At 36.3% G+C, this 20,420-nt stretch overlaps 1 non-coding gene across 1 annotated transcript; it reads left to right on the forward strand.

The window, feature by feature from the left end:
- The first annotated feature begins 19,951 nt into the window (after window positions 1-19,951).
- LOC112096639 lies at window positions 19,952-20,058 on the forward strand. The gene has a single exon (XR_002904536.1). It is a non-coding gene; the product is annotated as a small nucleolar RNA R71 (small nucleolar RNA).
- The last annotated feature ends 362 nt before the right edge of the window (window positions 20,059-20,420 follow it).

Here is a 20,420-nt window from a genome sequence, read left to right on the forward strand (position 1 = left end):
ATTAACTACATGCCCCTCCTTGTTAGCCCATGATGCCCCTTCAATTGTAAGAGTTGTGAAAATGGTGTTCCACTTTTTCGAGGTTAACTTCTCATGCAACTTAGTATACTCACAAGTAATTTCAGCAGGTAAGTTATAAAAAGCATTGATAACACAGGAGTCTAATGGGACAAATGTATGTCTTACCCAAATGTTATGCTGATCAGGCTTACCAAATTGGAGTAAAATTCTTTGACTACGGGTAGCACAGGATCTTGAGGGTGGTTGCAACACTCTAGCCATCCTCACTTTACTGCAGCATTATGAATTGTTTGCACAATTCCCGTGAGTTGGTCTAGAAATTGAAACCCTTTTTCTTCCAGAATCCTGCGCGGTTCTATGAATTCTTCATATTTTTCTTCGGCGTGGTAACTCTGGAATCTTAATGGATCTTTGAGGCGGCTTGCTGTTTTCTTATACCTCGGCATTGCTGTAGCAGTAACAAGTTGAGGTTAATGTCCCTGAGAGTAAAAAGAGAAGAAGAGTTTTAAGAATTAGGAGAGTTGTATTCGCGAAGGAGATGGGGAATAGTGTCGTAGAGCACTAAGCACAGTGACTCCTTTTTATAATGGACTCTTAATTGAAGATAATTACGGTGACCAAAGATAAATGAGGGCATAAAATATTTTAAAAGTAATGTGCATATCCCAAAAATCTCGGTTAATAAAATTAAAGCATTAATTTCGGAGATTTGTTCGCAATTTCCATCCACATCCATGTCTCCATCTGTCATGACTTATCTCCAACGGTAAGTGAGAGGCTCCATCTTTTAATTTACTGTAACGGTAAAATTGGTTGCTACAGCACCCATTTGCTTACTCTAGCAACGGTTACATAGTCCACACTAAAGCCTCTGACACATGGCTCACCTCTGCACTCTGCCACCATACAACCTCATTTGTCAATATGGAATTCAATTGTCACATATATTTCCCATAAACTAAAATTAATTCTGAAATTAAAATAAAATAGATCAAATGATAGCACAAGTAAAGGATGCAATACTGTGAAAAGATAAAATTAAACGGCCGGAATGAAATAACAAAATTAAATGAAAAGGGTAAGGAGGGAGAACTTGTCAACAAAACCAAAGGAGATCAAAATTGGTTTGAAGTGGCTGTCTCCACAATGGGTTGCCTCCCATGGAGTGCTTGATTTAAGGTCCTTCAGCCTGACCTTCTTTAATTGTTCAATAACTGGGTTCTTTAAGGAGTAACACCTCCTTTGAACAATCTGCTGCTGGATGTATGTAGTGCTTAACCATGTGTCCATTAACTTTGAATTCTTGACCTGTTTGTTCATCTAGAAGATCAACAGCTTCATGAGGATAAAACTTTAACAGCTTAAACGGGCCAGACGATCGTGACTTGAGCTTTCCTGGAAATAATCTTAGTCTTGTATTGTGGAGTAACACCAATTGACCAAGGTTGAATTGCTTGTGCTGAATATGTTTGTCATGCCAGTGTTTTGTCCTCTCTTTATAAATTCTTTCATTTTCATATGAAAATAACCTTAATTCATCAAGCTCACAAAGTTAAAGCTTCCTTTGTTTTGCTGCAGCATGAATATCCCAATTTAGTTTCTTCAATGCCTAGTGTGCTTTATGCTCTAGCTCTAGTGGCAATGACAAGCCTTGCCATAAACAATTCAGTAAGGAGACATGCCAAGTGGAGTTTTGTATGCTGTTCTGTAGGCCCATAAAGAGTCATGCAAGTGTAAAGACCAATCCTTCCTCGTTGGGTTCACCACTTTTTCTAAGATCTTTTTAATTTCGATGTTGGACACTTCAGCATGGCCATTGGATTGTGGGTGATATGTTGTTGCTATCTTGTGTCTGACTCCATATTTCATCATTGCTGCAGCAAAGATTTTGTTGCAAAAATATGTGCCCTCATCACTAATGATTGCTCTAGGAGTGCCAAACCTGGAAAAAACATTTTTCTGAAGAAAAGCCACCATTGTTTTAGCATCATTGGTAGGTAATGTTGCAGCTTCTACCCACTTGGAGACATAATCCACAGCAACAAGGATATATAAGTTCCCAAAGGATGGTGGGAAGTGTCTGTTGAGTGTTAGAAAATGTATATTTATAAAGGAAAAAATCGTCATTTTACACTTCAAGTTTTATTAACACCCTTACTTTTATGTATTTAAACTTTTTGTCATTTAATTATGTGTGTTGTATTATAATTAAATATTTTATGTATTTTAGGGGTATTATGGTCATTTCACAATGAACGAGAGATCAGACGGCAAAACGGACATCACTTTTGAACTCAGGACGGTTGAAAACCTTAGGACTTAAGAAGAGCATAAAAGGAAAAATAGCATTGTTCACATGTACGGTACTATTCACATGTACGATACTGTCTACGTTACTGTTCACGACACTGTTCACAAGGACGGATCGATGACGTGGCATTGACCGATGATGTGGCATTGACTGATGAGGTGTCAAAATCGTGTTGGACTAAAATTCTTATGTATTGTTGATCGATGACGTGGCAGCATATCAATGGACCAAAAATCTCGAGTACGGTACATGCATTACACAGGATTACTTTCAACCAAACCGCGTCACTGTTCAAGCCGGGTCAAACCGTGTTACTGTTCACCCGCATGGTCAAACTGCGTACTGTTGACTGATGACGTGGTGCAATCCTAAGCGTTCAAACTGTTTTTAATCCCGTGGCCATGATTTACTCAATGTATCTATAAAAAATGGGCCTTCCCACCATAATTTGATATCTTTGAATCCATTTTTGGGATCAATTTCCTATAATTCCTTCTCCATCTTGTATTTTCTATGTATTTTCATAAATTCTCATTTTGCCCCTAGTTCAATTATGAGTAGCTAATTTTCTTTCAAGTTTGGGTTGAAGGTGAAGTCTCAACATGTGTCATGGGCTTTATTTGGTAAATTTATTTTCTCTTCCCCTCTAGTTTTTGTGGATGTTTTGACTTCTCGTCGATAAATAATAATTATCTTGTCTAGATACCGCCTTGGTTTCACCGGCTCTCTAGTACAAGGTTATTATTATTTGGCACGATAAGCCCTTAGCACCATATTGATTAGAGTGTGGTTCATGAGGTGTGGATTCCCCCCTCATGATTTAATTGGCATTAATAAGGAATATTTAGCCCATGGTGCATGTTGATACAGATCCAGATACCCAAGTACGTCATTTCAATAGATTTCTCTTCAATATTATTCTCGTCATTTCAATTCCAATTTTAGGATAATCTAAATCACTTTCACCACAAATCCAACCACCCTTATACAAAATTAATTCTACATATAATTAAAATCCACCTCCTCGTGGGATCGACACTCGTCACCATTAATCTATTCTACAATAGATTCGTGCACTTGCGAGTTCAATAAAATTTACACAACAAGTTTTTGGCGCCGTTACCGGAGAGGTAAGTTGTTTTGATTCGTAGAATTAATTTTTGTGAATAATTTCTTTTATTTGTTTTCTTGTGTTTTTTTTTTCTTATCAAAAAAAGGAAAAAAAAGTGAATATGCATTTAGAGGTTAGTATTTCTTTTCTTTTTCTCTTCCTTAAAATTTTGTAATTTAATTTTCAAGTTATTTTTTTTCTTCTTTGTAATTTTTATTTATCTTACTAATTTTTTTAGTTAATTTATTTCACGAATTTTTTTGTGTATTTTTATAATAAGGTTATAATAACGCGAGAAGGTTAGTACCGTAATTTCTAATTCTTCTTTATTTTTATTTGTTTTCTTCTCATTTATCTTTTGTTTTTTTACATGCATGGTCGTAGGTCATTATTGCCTAATCTTGAACCTATAGACCTTGAACTTGAGAAAACACTTCGCACACACAAACAAGTTAAAAATAAAATGGATTTGCAACCATAGGAGAGGTCATTTAAGGACTACTTCAGTCCTTCAGCTAATTTGAGCACATCATACATAAGATACCCAAAATGTAGCTGCTAGGAGTTTTGAACTAAAACCTAGTGTGCTAAATTGTCTCCCAACATTCTATGACCTAGAAAATGAAGACCCATATAATCACTTGAATGATTTTCATGCTATTTGTCAAACATTTAAATATGAGAATTTTTCAGATGATAATGTAAAACTTAGACTATTCCCATTTTCTTAAAAGGATAGAGCTCGTTCATGGTTTAGTACATTGCCTGCTAATAGCATTACATCATAGGAACAAATGGTAACTAAATTTTTGAATAAATATTTTCCAGTGCATAAAACCAATGCTATTCGCAGGGAAATTTCAGAGTTTACCCAGAAAGAAGACGAGCAGTTTTTCGAAACATGGGAGCCATTCAATAGGCTACTCTTGAAGTGTCCACATCATGGGTACGAGAAATGGCACCAATGCCAATACTTTTTGGAGGGATTATTGCCGAATGTGCAAGAATGGCTAATGGCAATAAGTGGAGGAGAGCTAATGTCAAAAAGTGCATTAGAGATTTGGGAATTCTTCCAGCGACAAGCGGATAATTCCCAACAACGGAGTCGGTCACTTAGGAATACTAAAAGAATTAAAGGAGTAAATGAGGTTCACATTGGCGATTCAACTTCGAGAATCAAAGAAGTCAAGGAGATGGTTGAAGGTCTCGCTCGACAAATAACATCGTTATCGACTGCTAAATCAATAGAGCCACATGACCATGACTCATACTCAGATCAAGCCAATGCCATAGGTGTAATGAGAAAACCATCAAATTACAACCCATACTCCAACACATATAACCCTGGATGGAGAGACCACCCCAATTTTTCATGGTCTCAAGGATTCCAACAGAATGGACCAGCAGCTCCAACTCCACCAATGCAATAAATTCCTCAAATTCCTCAAGCCTCTTAGCCACCATTTAGACTATACAATTAGAACTAGAATTACTCTCAACCCAGACCATAGGAGGATTCATTCCAGAATCTCAAGAATCTTACTCACTCTACGATTGAGCAACAGAACCGCACCATTGATGGACTACGAAATGAGTTGAGAGAAGGCTTCAAATCACAAGCCCAATCAGTTTCAAGCCTCGAGAAGATGGTGGGACAGCTTGCTTCTTCAGTTCAGACCTTGGCACTGACTGTTGAGAAAGTCAAGTTTCCAAGTCAACCAGTGCCTAATCCTAAAGGAGTGCATGAAGTAAGTACCAGTTCACCACAGCAGCATGGAGAGGTCAAAGCAGTCATGACCTTGCGAAAAGGAAAAAAAGTTGACAACAAAGTGGAGATGCCGGTGACAAAAGAAAATCAAATTGTACCTGTGAATATTGAGGACTCACCATCGGAAGAAAAAGAAGAAACCAACCCGCGAGAATATGTTCCCAAAGCTCCATTTCCTCAGAGGTTAGCTAAAGGAAAGAAGGGAAAATCCACAGGTGAGATTCTTGAAATCTTCAAACAAGTAAGTGTTAATATCCCTTTACTTGATGTTATAAAACAAGTTTCATCTTATGCCAAGTTTCTTAAGGACCTTTGTACTAAAACGATAAATATTCATGTTCAAAAGAAGGCATTTTTAACAGAAAACGCTAGTTCTATACTCTAATACAAAATTCCTCTAAAATACAAAGACTTAGGCTCCCCCACTATCTCATGTAGTATAGGGAGCCACACAATTGAGAATGCTTTATTGGATTTAGGAGCTAGTGTAAATCTGTTACCTTACTCAGTTTTCGTGAAACTTGGACTGGGAGAATTACATCCAACTCTAGTGGTGTTACAGCTTGCAGATCAGTCCATGAAAATATCTCGTGGTATTGTGGAGGACGTGCTTATCTAGGTATACAAGTTTTATATTTTGTTAATTTCATTGTAATTGACACTCAACCAATATAAGATTCAAGGAAGCAAATCCCCATTATTCTAGGCTGATCTTTCTTGGCAACTGCGGATGCTCACATTCAATGCAGAACTAGAAATATGCAGTTGTCCTTCGGCAACATGACTATGGAACTGATCATCTTCAACATGGCCAAACAACCTCACAATGCAGATAATGAAATTATTAATGTGGATTTAATTGAAGCATTAGTTGATGACACTTTTCTTTCAAACCTTAGTGATGACCCTTTACAAACATGCTTAACTCACTTTGGTTTGGATTTTGATATTGACAGATCAGTCGATGAGGTTAACGCCCTACTTGACTCAGGACCATCCATGGACACTAATAAATGAAAGTCAAGAGTTGAACAACTAGCACCATCAGAGAATAAACTCATCCCATAATCAGAATCACCACCGAAACTCGAGCTCAAACCATTACCCAACACATTGGAATATGCGTTTTTGGGATAAGAAAACACTCTACTGGTAATCATCTCATCATCCCTAAATGACGAACAAAAAGGTAAGTTGTTGGATGTTTTAAAAGAGCACAAAGGAGCATTAGGATGGACTATAACAGACATAAAATATATAAACCCAGTAGACTGCATGCATTACATTCACCTTGATGAAAATGCTAAACCTACTAGGGAAATGCAATGTCGGTTAAATCCTAATATGAAAGAAGTTGTTAGAATTGAAATCCTTAAGCTATTAGATGCATGTATCATTTACCCCATTTCTGATAGTTCATGGGTCAGTCCTATACAAGTTGTCCCTAAAAAGTCAGGAGTCACAGTAGTTACTAATGCTGATAATGAATTGATACCCACTAGAGTGGCTACATGATGGCGTGTATGCACTGATTATAGAAAGTTGAATTCTGTCACACGTAAAGACCATTTTCCTTTGCCATTTATAAATCAAATGCTTGATAGATTAGCAGGCCATGAATTTTATTACTTTCTAGATGGCTACTCAAGATATAATCAGATTCCCATAGCACCGAAAGATCAAGAGAAAACCACTTTCACTTGCCCTTTTGGCACTTTTGCATATAGGAGGATGTCATTTGGATTATGTAATGCACCTGCTACATTTCAACGATGCATGTTAAGCATTTTTTCTGATATGGTTGAACGATTCCTTGAAGTCTTTATGGATGACTTTTCTGTCTTTGGTGATTCATTTTATCAATGTTTACATCATCTAACACTAGTTCTACAAAGATGTATCGAGAAGAACTTAGTCTTAAATTGGGAGAAGTGTCATTTTATGGTAAAACAAGGTATTGTTCACGGTCACATCATTTCAAGCAAAGGTATTGAGGTTGATAAAGTCAAGGTGGATCTCATTTCCAATCTTCCTCTACCCAAAACAGTCAGAGAAGTAAGATCTTTCCTTGGGCATGCTGGTTTTTATAGACGTTTCATTAAAGATTTTAGCAAAGTTTCTAGACCCTTATGCAATCTACTTGCTAAGGATGTACCTTTTATCTTTAATGATTCATGTCTTGTGGCTTTTGAAAAATTAAAGCAATTGTTGACATCATCACCCATCATTCAGCCCCCAAATTGAAGCTTACCATTTGAGCTCATGTGTAATGCATCTGATTATGCAGTAGGAGCAATATTAGGACAAAGAGTTTATCAAATTCCCCATGTTATTTACTATGCTAGTATGACATTGAATGATGCACAGTTGAACTATTCAACTACTGAAAAAGAAATGCTAGCAGTAGTGTTTGCGTTGGAAAAATTTTGATCTTATCTCATTGGTTGTAAAATAATTGTGTTCACAGATCATGTTGCTCTTAAATATCTTCTCACGAAAAAAAATGCAAAAGCTAGACTAATTCATTGGGTATTACTTTTGCAGGAATTCGACTTGGAATTTAAAGATAAGAAAGGCACAGAGAATGTTGTAGCAGACCATTTCTCTCGTCTCCATTTTGACACAATTTCTGAACCTTTAACATTGAATGAGTCATTTCCAGATGAACAATTAATGAGTGTGGAAGTATTACCTTAGTATGCTGATATAGTTAATTATCTTTTTATATGTCAACTTCCAAAGTATTGGACCAAGCAAGACAAAGCTAAATTCTTTGCAAAAATAAAGAATTTCTTTTAAGATGACCCTTATCTGTTCAAATATTGTGCAGATCAAATTGTTAGACGATGTATCCCAGAAAATGAAATTCAGAATATTCTTTCATTCTGCCATGAACAAGCTTGTGAAGGCCATTTCAGTGATAAGAAAACAACGACTAAAGTTTTACAATGTGGTTTCTATTGGCCAACTATATTTCGAGATGCTTACACTTTCTGTTTTTCATGTGATAGGTGTCAACGAATGGGGAGCATTACGCGAAGGAACATGATGCCACTAAATCCAATTTTAGTGGTTGAGATTTTTTATGTATGGGGTATCGACTTCATGGGACCCTTTCCCCTGTCTTTTGGCCATCAATACATATTGGTTGCTGTTGACTACGTATCGAAATGGGTAGAAGTAATTCCATGCAGAACCAATGATCACAAGGTGGTGATAGGATTTTTGAAAAGCAACATTGTTTCGTGCTTTGGATTCCCTCGAGCAATAATCAGTGATGGTGGTGCCCACTTTTGTAACAAAACATTCAAAGCTCTTTTGATAAAGTATTCAATCACTCACAAAGTGGCAACCCCATATCATCCGCAAACCAGTGGCCAAGTTGAGATCTCCAATCGAGAAATAAAGCACATATTAGAAAAGACGGTGAGGCCGGACAGAAAAAATTGGTCATTAAGACTTGATGATGCATTATGGGCATATAGAACGGCTTTCAAGACCCCGATTGGGATGTCACCCTACAGGCTAGTGTATGAAAAAGCTTGCTACCTACCTGTGGAACTCGAGCATTGTGCATATTGGGCTATCAAGAAATTCAACTTTGACATGCAGCAAGCCAGCTCAAAAAGAAGATTACAGCTGGCAGAACTTGAAGAAATTCGCAATGATGCATACGAAAATGCCAAGATTTACAAGCAACGAATGAAAGTCTTCCATGACAAGCAAATTATGAGAAAATCTTTCACTCCAAGTCAGAAAGTGCTTTTTTTCAATTCTTGCTTGCACCTATTCCCAAGTAAGTTACGCTCTCGATGGTCTGGTCCATTTATTGTTCATATTGTTTTTCCATATGGGGCAATTGAAATTAAGGACCCAAAGAACGGTGTCACATTTAAAGTTATTGGTCAAAGATTAAAGCCATATCTAGAGTACCAACCACATGGAGAAGATATCGAAATAAATTTGAGTGACCCACCAGATTTGAATTGATTTTTTTCTTTTCGGTGGTTTGATTTTTTTTCTTTCTTTATTATTCTTTTGCTAATTGAAATTATTTTTGCATAAGTGTGTTTGTTTTACCATTAAGTTTTCTCTTATCATTGTTAATCATGAGTACCATACTTAGACCGTTCCTCCTGAACATTCTTAAACCACTTCAACGTGTCAAAACTCATCTCAAAAGGCAGATTCAATTTTGTAAAACACATCATATTTGGGCTCTGCAACCACTAGATTTAGTATCCTATGTTGAGGGTTTAGAAAGCCAACTCAGAGACATTGAGAGAAGTGTTTACGACATCCAGTTGGAGCTTGAGTTTTTCTGTTTGTGTGCTTTAGTTTGTTACCCCGATGAAGTGGTAGATAACGATACTCCGTGACAATCAAGTCGGTTACTTCAGTTTCCCATAATAACTGATATTTTGAGTGAAGGTATGGACAGAAACGAGATTCTAGCGAAGCTTCACAAGCGATTCCCTTTACTTCCTCAGAATGTCCTCCTTACAATCTATAAAGCTTGGGCCGAACGCATGTGATTGCTCATGAGGAATAACATACCTTCTGACATCCGTTGGTTAATTGAGGCGAAAGTACGATTGGCAGGTGAGTTACCTCCAAAATTTATTGCATACATGCCTGGTTATGGTAAAGGAAATTATACAAGAAAACGACGAGCTCAAAGAATTTCTGTTGCTTGTCATAAGTGTGCCAGAATGAGTTGCGATAAAAAACCATGTTCTTTAGGAATGGTGTCTGATAACAGGGAAGATAAAATTCAATTCATTAGGGATGGCTTGAATAAGGAGTCATTGGATGATATCCTTTTGTCTCTTGAAACGCATCCTAGTGGATATGTGCAAGGACCGATTCTCTAGTTATGGTCATTATTCCAGAAAGAACATGCACGATATAGTCTCAGGAATCTAACTATAAACGACCTTGTTTGCCAGTTTATAAGAAAACTGGATGGGAAGCCTATCCTCGACTCATAGAGGGCTTTCAAGATGTTTCTGGACGTAAAATCAGAGGAAGATGTGAGCCACAGTCGCAATTACTTGTACATATCCTTTTTACTTCACTGTTATTTTATTTCACTGTTGTTTTATCATTTGCATTATTGTCTTTAATAATTTCATTTTATTACTGTTTACTTTTTCCTTTTTACTGTTTCCTTTTTGACTTGCGAGCCATGTGCTTTACACGTTATTTGACACTGACATGTTATCTCATACACAACTGTGACCCACTGTCACCAAAACTCTTAAATGTGATTTTTTTTGTCAAGCACTCACAAATTGTTTTTGAGAAGTATTCCAATGGCAGCTACTCCCAATAGACAATTCAAGAACATTTGTGTGCTTTCTGGATTTAACTATGACAAACATAAAGAGTTCGTTGAGGCAGCCGTAGATCTTGCTCGAATCATAGCAGAGAGAAAATTACACTTGGTGTATAGAGGAGGTAACCGAGGGTTATCAAAATTGGTCTCAGAAGCTATTTTTGTCAGCGGAAGCCAAGTGTTAGGCATCATTCCAAGAGTCCTAAAACCTTTGGGCAGTTTGTCTGACTCACCGACTGGAGAAGAGTTAGTCGTCTCAGGTATGCAAGAAAGAATAACTGAAATGCTTAATCATGCTGATGCTTTTATTTTCCTTCTAGGAGATATTGCAACACTAGAGGCACTTATCACACTAGCATCTTGGGCTCATCTGCACATTCACCAGAAACCCATCGGTTTGTTAAATGTCAATAATTTTTATGATGGCTTTATTGCATTTCTTAACCATGCAATAAAAAACTATTTCGTTCCTTCTAATGCCAAAAAGCTTTTTATTTGTGCTCACACTGCTAATGAGCTACTTGATCTGTTACAAGCTTATCGACCGGAGCCAGACCCCTGGACCTTTGTGTTGGAGCGTCCAAATAATGATGGTAACAGTAGCCGCAATAAGAAGTACAAATTAGATTTAACTCTCCGCCTGTAAATATTTTCTCCTGTGTTGCACCACCCAGGTGATGCCTTCTAAACTCTACTTCTTTCCTTTAAAACATTGAGGACAATGTTTCGTTCTGGTTGGGGGGAGGGAATAGTCGACAATTGTGGAATCTTGGTTAAGTTTTTACTAATTTTTTGTTGTAGAAACTAAATGTTGCTAACTTTTTGTGTTGAAGATGCCTGAATATGGAGTGTAGTGACTCTAGAAACGCATCTTCATCGTTTGAAAAAAAATTTAAAAAAAAATTTCAGACATTTTCTTTTTCTTTATTAATTTTTTATGTTCATTTTTCTTCTTCTTTTTAATTTCTCCTTTATAAATATACATTTTCAAATATTTAAGTCGAAGATGGCTGAATATGGAGTGTAGTACCTCTAGAAACGCATCTTCTTAGTTAAAAATAAAAAAAAATTCTTTTTCTATCATTTTAAGTGTAACTTTTCTAATTAATTTTTCTGCATCATTTTCACATTTCTGCATGCATATTTTCCTTTCATGTTTAGAATAGGTTGGGGGGTAGAATGTTGTTTAAAAAAAAATTGTGATTTGTTTTAACATTGGATGACATGATTAATTTCAAATTTTAGTATTTATATTATCTTTGGTCTTAAGTGATGTTACACTATGTTTGCTACTTTACATGTTGATGTCGGAGACAAATATGAGTTGCTTGAAGGAATGAACATGTCATAAATAAGTGCCAAGTGAGTTTTTGAGCCTATCATTTTTCTTGGAGAGTAACCATTTTGCCCATTCTTTATACAGCTTAGCAGTTTATTATTGTAGACACGATCTCTAGATTTCTTTTGAGTTAACCCTTAAAAAAATTGTAAAATTAAAAAAAAAAGAAAAAAAATGTGTGTTGCTACATTTGGAGGTCCATCTAACTAGTAGATATGGAAAGTTATTTAGAGCCCTAAAAGACGATGGAAAGGCCATTTTTTATCCGTTTGAGCCTTTCTAGCCATCTCTTTTGTGAAATATCCATAGTTAACCATTTTGAGCTTTTTCAAAAAAACGAAAAAAAAGCATTTTATTTGTTAAACTTATCATCTTGACTCACTCCGATTTGGAGTATTACCCGATATCTTATAAGTTCCATCACCTATTTATGTTTGAGAAAAATGTAAATAATTATTTTGTTCAGTGACGTTGTGCCAAGCAAATGCAAAAAAAAAAAAATAACAATAAGAGGTGAAATCCACCTTGCAACTTCCAAAAAAAAAAAATTCCTCTGCATTTTTCTCAAACATACACTTTATTTTCCTTATTTCCCTTCTTTGTTAACCATGTCCATAGCCTACGTTACGTCCTAATAAAAGTCCTTCTTGATTTTAGAGAACTATAGTCTGAAGTAGAAACTAGTTATATGGGCTAAAAAGATGTAGTGGTGCATAAAAAAAGTAATGATAATAAATAAATTGGGTTGACTAGAATTTTTATTTGACTTGAGATCGTATTATTTCTAAGCTGAGGGCATATTTCTTTCATCTTGGTAAGAGCATGTGATATCACTTCTTTATTATTTTCTCTCAATTACCATTCATTGGAGTGACTATTTTTATTGGGTTTAATTTCTTTGTGAGAGTGTCACTACTTCCAGTGAGATTTTGGGGTTTGACATGTCATTCTTGAAGGTAGCTATGACAAAGTCTACTAGGCTGATTCATGTGGATGGTTGATGTGGGTGTGATGTTTCTTTAGACTTGAGATAATGCTTATACTTTTATTTGATTGTTATCATTAGTCTGATTGAATAAACAAGAGTGTTTAAAAAAAAAAATCATTTTGGATGTGAATTTTATTTTCACTTTATTTGCTAGGGACTAGCAACAAACTGGTTGGGGGGTGTGTTGAGTGTTAGAAAATGTATATTTATAAAGGAGAAAATCGTCATTTTACACTTCAAGTTTTACTAACACTCTTACTTTTATGTATTTAACCTTCTTTTGATTTAATTCAGTGTGTTTTATTTTAATTAAGTATTTTATGTATTTTAGGGGCATCATGGTCATTTCACAATAAACGAGAGATCAAACGGCAAAACGGACATCACTTTTGAACTCAGGACGGTCGAAAAATTTAGGAGGAGCATAAAAGGAAAAATGGCACTGTTCACATGTACGGTACTATTCACATGTACGGTACTGTCTACGTTACTGTTCACGATACTGTTCACATAGACAGATCGATGATGTGGCATTGATTGATGATGTGGCATTGACTGATGAGGTGTCACGATCCTGTTGGACTAAAATTCTTATGTACTGTTTATGGTGACGTGGCAGCATACGGTACATGCATCACACAAGATTATTTTCAATCAAATCGCATCACTGTTCAACCCGGGTCAAACCGTGTTACTGTTCATCCGCGTGGTCAAACCGCGTACTGTTGACTGATGACGTGGCGCAATCCTGAGCGTCCAAACTGTTTTTAATCTGATGGCCATGATTTACTCCATGTATCTATAAAAAGGGGGCCTCTCCCTCTAATTTGATATCTCTGAATCCATTTTTGGGATCCATTTTTTGTAATTCCCTCTCCATCTTGTATTTTCTACGTATTTTAATAAATTTCCATTTTGCCCCTAGTTCAATTATGAGTAGCTAATTTTCTTTCAAGCTTGGGTTGAAGGTGAAGTCTCAACATGTGTCATGGCCTTTATTTGGTAAATTTATTTTCTTTTCCCCTCTAATTTTTGTGGATGTTTTGACTTCTCGTCGATAAATAATAATAATCTTATCTAGATACTGCCTTGGTTTCACCAGCTCTCTAGTACAAGATTATTATTATTTGGCACGATAAGCCCTTAGCACTGTTAACATATATGTTTCCATAATATTGATTTTGATGATAACAAATAAGTTTAAGAATGATTAATCTTTTAAGCTCAAATTATTTAATATTCTTTTTAAATAAATCATTATTTTCACATTATAAATGTTTTGTATTTAATGGAAAAATGATTTTATGAAATTGATTGTTTTTATTCTTTTTAAATAATAAATCATTATTTTCACATTATAAATGTTTCATATTTAATGAAAAAATGATTTTATGAAATTGGTTGTTTTTCAAAGTTTATGGTTTAATTGAAAGCATTTTGAAAACTTTGAAACAAACAAATATTGCTTGAAATTATGGTGAAGGACTTATTTGAAAAGTGTCAAAGCATTTTGGGCTATAACATAATTTCAAAAAGTTTTGGGATTAACAAAGCATTACTTAGAAATTCTGAAATTGGACCTATTTGCAAAGTTTCATAACATTTTGGGCTATAGTATAGTTTTGTAAAGTTTTGGGGTCAAACTATAATTTTGGAAAATAGTGCACTGTGCAGGTTACTGTAGCAATCACTATAGCAAACGGCTAACCGTTTATTTAAAAATGGCTAACCGATAATTTCCAGAAAGCATGTTCTGCAAAGTATTGTTAAAATGATGATTCTGGAAACTAACGGTGAACCGTTTACTGAAAACGGTTAACCGATTATTTCCAGATTGCTAACCTTGAACCGTTTAGTAAGAACGGTTAAACCAAATTTGTTTCGCAGGTCTCTGGAAATTAACGGCGAAAGAGTAAGCTTAAACGGCTAACCGTTTATTTGAAAATTGGCCCAACGGTAACTTTGACCAGCCTAAACGGTTAACCGTTAATGGTTAACGGCGAACCGTTTTCGTTCAGACAATCTATAACGGCTAGTTTTTCAGCTCCAACTATAAATAAGCTCAATCCAATTCAAACAAGAAGAATTCCAACGATCATCATTGAGCAAAATATTGAGAATACAACTTTCATTGAGCTTTAAATCTTTGTTTTCATCTCATTCATTCACACATTGAGCTTTCACTTGAGATCAAACACATTGTGTGAGAGGGATTCATTTGTAATCTTTTTTGTAAAATCAAGTTAAAAGATTGTAAGTGTTGGGATACACTTGGGTTAAGAGATTGGAGATAATCTCTTGTTGTAAAGGTCCATTGACACCTTGGAAGTCAATTGTAAGCGTCTGAAGCCTTGGGAGGCTAGCTTAGTGAAATCCTCAAGCCCGGTGTGCTTGGAGGCGTGGACGTAGGCGGGGATTGCCGAACCACGTAAAAATCCTTGAGTTTGCTTTCTCTTCCCTTACTCATTTATTATTGTACTTTTATTGAATTTATTGTTTTCTAATTTATTAAGGCATTAGATTAAATTGTTGTGTGGTTTGCCTAGGATAATTTTTAAAATCCCAATTCACCCCCCCTCTTGGGTTGCCTAGTTAGTATTTCAAGCACCATATTGATTAGAGTGTGGTTCATGAGGTGTGGATTCCCCCCTCATGATTGAATTGGTATTAATAATGAATATTTAGCCCATGGTGCATGTTGATACGGATCCAGATACCCAAGTACGTCATCTCAATAGATTTCTCTTCAATTTATTCTCGCCATTTCAATTCCAATTTTATAATTTATTCTCGCCATTTCAATTCCAATTTTAGAATTTATTCTCGCCATTTCAATTCCAATTTTAGGATAATCCAAATCATTTTCACCACAAATCCAACCACCCATTTACAAAATTAATTCTACACACAATTAAAATCCACCTCCTTGTGGGATCGACACTCGTCACCATTAGTCTATTCTACAATAGATTCATGCGCTTGCGAGTTCAATAAAATTTTCACAACAGATGACATCGTGAATTATCTTGTTATAGGTCAACTTCCAGAGAATTGGACCAAGCAAGACAAGACCAATTTTTTTGCAGAAATAAAGAATTTCTTTTGGGATGACCCGTATTTGTTCAAGTATTATGCAGATCAAATTGTTAGACGATGTGTCCTAGAAAGTGAAATTCAGAATATTCTTTCATTCTGCCATGAACAAGCTTGTGGAGGCCATTTCAGTACTAAGAAAACAACAACTAAAGTTTTACAATGTGGATTTTATTGGCCAACTATATTTCGAGATGCTTACACTTTCTGTTCTTCATGTGGTAGGTGTCAACGAATGGGAAGCATTACACGAAGGAACATGATGCCACTAAATCCAATTTTAGCGGTTGAGATTTTTGACGCATGGGGTATCGACTTCATGGGACCCTTTCCCCCTTTTTTTGGCCATCAATACATATTGGTTGCTGTTGACTACGTATCGAAATGGGTAGAAGCAATTCCATGTAGAGCCAATGATCACAAGGTGGTGATAGCATTTTTGAAAAGCAACATTGTTTCACGCTTTGGATTCCCTCGAGCGATAATCAGTGATGGTGGTGCCCACTTTTGTAACAAAACATTCAAAGCTCTTTTGACAAAGTATTCAATCACTCACAAAGTGGCGACCCCATATCATCCGCAAACCAGTGGCCAAGTTGAGATCTCCAATCGAGAAATAAAACACATATTAGAAAAGACGGTGAGGCCAGACAGAAAAGATTGGTCATTAAGAATTGATGATGCATTATGGGCATATAGAATGGCTTTCAAGACCCCGATTGGGATGTACCCTACAGGCTAGTGTATGGAAAAGCTTGCCACCTACTTGTGGAAATCGAGCATCGTGCATATTGGGCCATCAAGAAATTCAACTTTGACATGTAGCAAACTAGTTCAGAAAGAAGATTACAACTGGTAGAACTTGACGAAATTCGTAATGACGCATATGAAAATGCTAAAATTTATAAGCAGCGAATGAAAGTCTTTCATGACAAGCAAATTATGAGAAAATCTTTCACTCCATGTCAGAAAATACTTTTATTCAATTCTCGCTTGCACCTATTCCCAGGTAAATTATGCTCTCGATGGTCTGGCCCCCTTATTCTTCATATTGTTTTTCCACATGGGGAAATTCAAATTAAAGACCCAAAGAACGATGTCACATTTAAAGTTAATGGTCAAAGATTAAAGCCATATCTAGAGTACCAACCACATAGAGAGGACACCGAAATAAATTTGAAAGACCCACCAGATTTGAATTGAGTTTTTTTTTTCTTTTCGGTGATTTGATTTGATTTTTTTTTCTTTCATTTGATTATTCTTTTGCTAATTGAAACTTTTTTTTTGCATAAGTGTGTTTGTTTAACCATTAAGTTTTCTCTTATCATTGTTAATCATGAGTACCATAGCTAAACAGTTCCTCCTGAACATTCTTAAACTATTTTAACGTGTAAAATCTCATCTCAAAAGGCAGATTCAATTTTGTAAACACATCGTATTTGGGCTCTGCAACCACCAGAGTGAGTATCCTATGTTGAGGATTTAGAAAGCCAACTCAGAGACATTGAGAGAAGTGTCTACAACATCCAGTTGGAGCTTGAGGTAAATTCAATAAGAGGACGATTTTAATTTTCTTTGTGTGTTTTAATTTTTTTTTCTGTTTGTGTGCTTTAGTTTGTTACCCCGATGAAGTGGCGGATAATGGTACTCCGTGACAATCAAGTCGGTTACTTCAGTTTCCCATAATAACTGATATGCTGAGGTGAAGGTATGGACAAAAACGAGATTTTAACAAAGCTTCACAAGCGATTCCCTTCACTTCCTCAGAATGCCCTCCTTACAATCTATAAAGCTCAGTCCGAACGCATGCGATTACTCATGAGGAATAAGATACCTGCTGAAATCCGTTGGTTAATCGAGGCTAAAGTACGATTGGCAGGTGAGTTACCTCCAAAATTTATTGCATACATGCCTGGTTGTGGTAAAGGAAATTATGCAAGAAAACGAAGAGCTCGAAGAATTTTTATTGCTTGTCATAAATGTGCTAGAATGAGTTGCGATAAAAAACCATGTTCTTTAAGAATGGTGTCTGATAACATGGAAGATAAGATTCAATTCATTAAGGATGGCTTGAATAATGAGTCATTGGATGATATCCTTTTGTCTCTTGAAACACATCCCAGTGGATATGTGCAAGGAGCGATTCTCCAGTTATGGCCATTATTCCAGAAAGAGCATGTACAATATAGTCTCGGGAATCTGACCATAAATGACTCTGTTTGCCAGTTTATAAGAAAACTAGATAGGAAGCCTATCCTCTACCCATAGAGGGTGTTAAAGCTGTTTCTGGACGTACAACCAGAGGAAGATGTGAGCCGCAGTCGCAACTACCTATAAATATCCTTTTACTTCACTGTTATTTTATCTTTTCCATTATTGTCTTTAATAATTTTATTTTATCATTGTTTCTTTTTCTTTTTACTGTTTCCTTTTTTACTCGCGATCCATGTGCTCTACGCGTTATTTGACACTGACATGCCACCTCATACACAGTTGTAACCCACTTTCACCAAGATTCTTAAATATGACTTTTTATCAAGCACTCACAAATTATTTTTGAGAAATATCCCAATGGCAGCTACTCCCAATAGACAATTCAAGAACATTTGTGTGCTTTCTAGATTTAACTATGGCAAACATAAAGAGTTCATTAAGGCAGCCATAGATCTTGGTCGAAGCATAACAGAAAGAAAATTACACTTGGTGTATAGAGGAGGTAACCGAGGGTTATCAAAATTGATCTCAGAAGCTGCTTTTGTCAGAGGAAGCCAAGTGTTAGGCATCATCCCAAGAGCCCTAAAACCTTTGGGCAGTTTTTCTGACTCATCGACTGGAGAAGCGTTAGTCATCTCAGGTATGCAAGAAAGAATAACTGAAATCCTTAATCATGCTGATGCTTTTATTTTCCTCCCAGGAGATCTTGCAACACTAGAGGCACTCATCACACTAGCATCTTGGGCCCATCTGCACATTCACCAGAAACCCATCGGTTTGTTAAATGTCAATAATTTTTATGATAGCTTTATCGCATTTCTTAACCATGCAATAAAAAACTATTTCGTTCCTTCCAATGCGAAAAAGTTTTTTATTTGTGCTCACACTGCTGATGAGCTACTTGATCTGTTGCAAGCTTATAAACCGGAGCCAAACCCCTGGACCTTTATGTTGGAGCGTCCAAATAATGACGGTAATAGTAGCCGCAGTAAGAAGTACAAATTAGATTTAACTCTCCACCTGTAAATATTTTCTTCTGTGTTGCACCACCCAGGTGATGGCTTCTATACTCTACTTCTTTCCAAATAATGGCTAGTTGTCCCATTTGGTTTCCAGGTTTCTCAAGGATACAGCTTGACTCTGCATGATTGCTTTATTCTTTGCAATGTATTCCTTAATCAATGCGTCCAGTAAAGTGATTGGATCCTGACTGTTATGCTTTTGCCCTTGACTTTGCTGATGAAAATAAGGTGGTTGTGTGTTTCTGTTTTACCCATTTACTGCTGGAGCATTTCGATTCTGACTGCTCAATGAGAAATTTGGATGTTGTTTCCAGCCAGGGTTGTAAGTATTAGAATATGGGTTGTTCTGAGGTTGTCGATTGAAATTACCCACATAGTTTACTGAAGCTGGATTTCTAGGACAATTATCAAAGTCATGCTCTTCACCACAGTATACACAAGAAAGTTCAATAACTTGCTTTACTGTTGTTGGAGCAGATGTCAATGCCTTTACCATGTTAGTCAATGAGGTTACTTGTGCTGACAAGGCTGTAATTGTATCTATGTTATGTACCCGTGCTGATCCTCTTGATGCTGGTTGCCTGGCTGAAGGCCACTGGTAATTATTATTGGCAATTCTTTCCAGAATTTCATAAGCTTCAGTGTAAGATTTGGATAACAGAGCTCCATTTGCTGAAGCATCCACCATTAACCTTGTACTTGAATTCAACCCATTGTAAAAAGTTTCCAATTGAATGCAACAAGGAATACCATGATGAGGACACCTTCTGAGCAATTCTTTGAATCTTTCCCAAGCCTCGTACAAACTCTCATCTTCAAGTTGATGGAAGGAAGTAATCTCATTACGCAACTTTGCATTTTTTGTAGGTGGGAAATATTTCATCAGGAATTTCTCAGCCAATTCATTCCATGTAGTGATGGAATCAGATGGTAATGAATTTAACCATGGCTCTTGCTCGATCTTTTAAGGAATAAGGAAAGAGCCCCAGCCTTAATGCATCTTGTGTTGCTCCAGTAATCTTGAAAGTATCACTTCCAAGAACAATTTAAGATGGAGATGAGGATCTTCATTTCGTAGTCCATTGAATTGACCAACTGTTTGCAACATTTGAAACATCACTGGTTTCAACTCAAAATTTACAGCGTCTACTTCAAGTCTGATGATGTCAGGATGTACAACTTGAGGAGTTAGCACAACATAATCTCTTATAGCTC

Source organism: Citrus clementina, unplaced genomic scaffold (assembly GCF_000493195.1).
Source record: "Citrus clementina cultivar Clemenules unplaced genomic scaffold, Citrus_clementina_v1.0 scaffold_8, whole genome shotgun sequence".
NCBI lineage: Eukaryota > Viridiplantae > Streptophyta > Magnoliopsida > Sapindales > Rutaceae > Citrus > Citrus x clementina.